The sequence below is a fragment of the Penaeus chinensis genome, chromosome 23 (genome assembly GCF_019202785.1).
Source record: "Penaeus chinensis breed Huanghai No. 1 chromosome 23, ASM1920278v2, whole genome shotgun sequence".
Taxonomy (NCBI): domain Eukaryota; kingdom Metazoa; phylum Arthropoda; class Malacostraca; order Decapoda; family Penaeidae; genus Penaeus; species Penaeus chinensis.
In genome coordinates, this window is record NC_061841.1 from 13,730,791 (window position 1) to 13,733,290 (window position 2,500).

The 2,500-nt window shown below is 37.7% G+C and overlaps 1 protein-coding gene across 1 annotated transcript in view; it reads left to right on the plus strand.

The window, feature by feature from the left end:
- LOC125037666 (mucin-2-like) overlaps positions 1–155 on the plus strand; it is a gene marked incomplete at its 5' end in the record, with an annotated part of 28,022 nt that extends 27,867 nt beyond the window's left edge. The window contains one exon of the mRNA XM_047630863.1: positions 1–155. This exon is cut by the window's left edge and continues 2,238 nt beyond it.
- Positions 156–2,500: the final 2,345 nt, after the last annotated feature.

Sequence of the window (2,500 nt, forward strand, 5' to 3'; positions counted from 1 at the left end):
CGTATACCTTTAGAGTTCAATTATTTATCTAGTTGACACATGGTAACGAGCGTTACTCAAGCACTGATGTTAGCTCGCCTAAGGTATGTAAAAGTATGTATTTGGTGCTGATACCAATCACTTCTGAAATTACAAGAATATATTATTTTTTCACATATATACTTCTATAATCCTGCCTAATAAATACCGAAAACCAATACTTATCATTGTTTCTTGGCAAGATATTTCACAACCAATGTTGAACACGACACGACAGCCCTCTTCGCTCTTGGGGTCACATTCTTGGCGTGACCCAAGATATGCAAATTGTTGTGCACTAATAGTAAGGCCTAGTTCGGCAGTTCCGCGTAAACACAAGAAGCTCATCCCTCATCTGCGTGTCCGTCAGATCTACTACATATATAGGGAAATGTATCCTGATAAAAAATATCTCTAGGGATGAAGTCCGGTAGAGAAAATGTTCTACTGTCATGTATACTCACACACACACACACACACACACACACATATATGTATATACATAAATGTGTGTGCACACACACACACACACATGTATGTATATACATATATGTGCACACACACACACCCACACACACACACACACACACACACACACACACACACACACACACACACACACACACACACACACACACACACACACACACAGGCAAACACATACACATATATATACACATACATATGTATATATAGTGGCCGCCGTGGTACAGTGGTAACGCGCGCGGCTGTAGGCCGGAGGGTCCGTAAGCGCACGGGTTCGAATCCCGGCCACGGTCCGAAGTTAGGAAGGGTATCCACTCGGGGCAACAGTCTCCACCTTGCCAATTCCTGCCTGTCCTTTCACGGGACAGGCCCGTCCTAGCCCTTGATGAAAAAGGGAGCTTCGTGACGTTAAACCAAAATCACTCATACATGTATGCATGTGTGTATATATATATATATACAAACACACACACACACACACACACGTGCGCGTGTGCATATGAGTGTGTGTATTCACACACACATGCAAGCAAGCGTGCACATGTGCACACACACGGATTTGCAAATTTTGGGTTAGTCCTACCTTGATACGATAGTGATGCCCAACTGCTGCCTTGTAGTTCAGTCCGTGTATTGGAGTCCACCCTATATAAAACAATGCACTGCCTTGTGTATATATACATATATAAGATTAAAGTATGTGTATGTGTGTATATATACATATATATATGTGTGTGTGTGTGTGTGTGTGTGTGTGTGTGTGTGTGTGTGTTTGTATGTATGCATGTTTGTATGTATGTATGTATGTATGTATGTATGTATGTATGTATGTATGTATGTGTGTGTGTGTGTGTGTGTGTGTGTGTGTGTGTGTATGTGTATGTGTGTATATATTTATATCCCAATGCCGACGGGCTTGATGTGTACGTACGTGCTATGCCCACTGTGAGTACTTGTTTGATAGTTTTTAAACATAGATGGCAACACTTGTACTAAGTCACCAATGAGCCAGTTACGAGTACTACCTGTCTTGCCCGTTTACGCTTTTCTTATTTTGCTGTTACTAATGTTTATAACATTATAGTAAATATAATGTTTATAATAAAAATAACACCGTCAATATTCATAGCACTAGTTAAAAATACATTTTTCCCGCCAATTCAAATCACGTAAGGCCACAAGGTCTACTAATTGACTCCTTTTATGGCTAAGCACTAGCATTTCCCCCACTTTTTATTAATTTTCCCCGGCGGCATTGGGACATATATATATATATATGTGTGTGTGTGTGTGTGTGTGTTTACATATGTATATATATATACATGTATATATGTATTTCTATCTCTCTCTATCTATAGATATGTGTATATTTATAAATATATATATATACATATGTAGACACACACGCACATATATAAATGTATATATGTATATACATATGTCCTTCTATATATATATATATATATATATATATATATATATACGCACATAAGTATATATAAACAAATCAATAAATAAAATATATATAAATATATGTATATATTTGAATATATATATATATATATATATATATGTACAGACACACACACATATATATACACATATACATATGCATACATATACATATGTGTGTGTGTGTGGTCGTGTGGATATATTCGGATATACACTTGTCGTGGCTCAGGAAGGAGTCACCCCGCACCTATCTCCCGCGTTACGTCGCTCATGGCCAACGCTCCACTTATGGCCTACGACGTCAAGTTACCGCGATATTTAACTATCAGGCCAGTTAATCTCACCAATCGAACATAAATCCAATTAAGTATCATCAAAACAAAGAATGTGAGAGAGTTATAACCACCTTCCTGAATAGCCGAGAAAAACAATAACATAGGCATCGGAAGCAACCACCGCTGCTGCCAATATCGACAATATTAAACATTAAATTTTATTTAATGAATCAAAGTACTAGCTGCCGCCACTCTTTATTCTAGATATT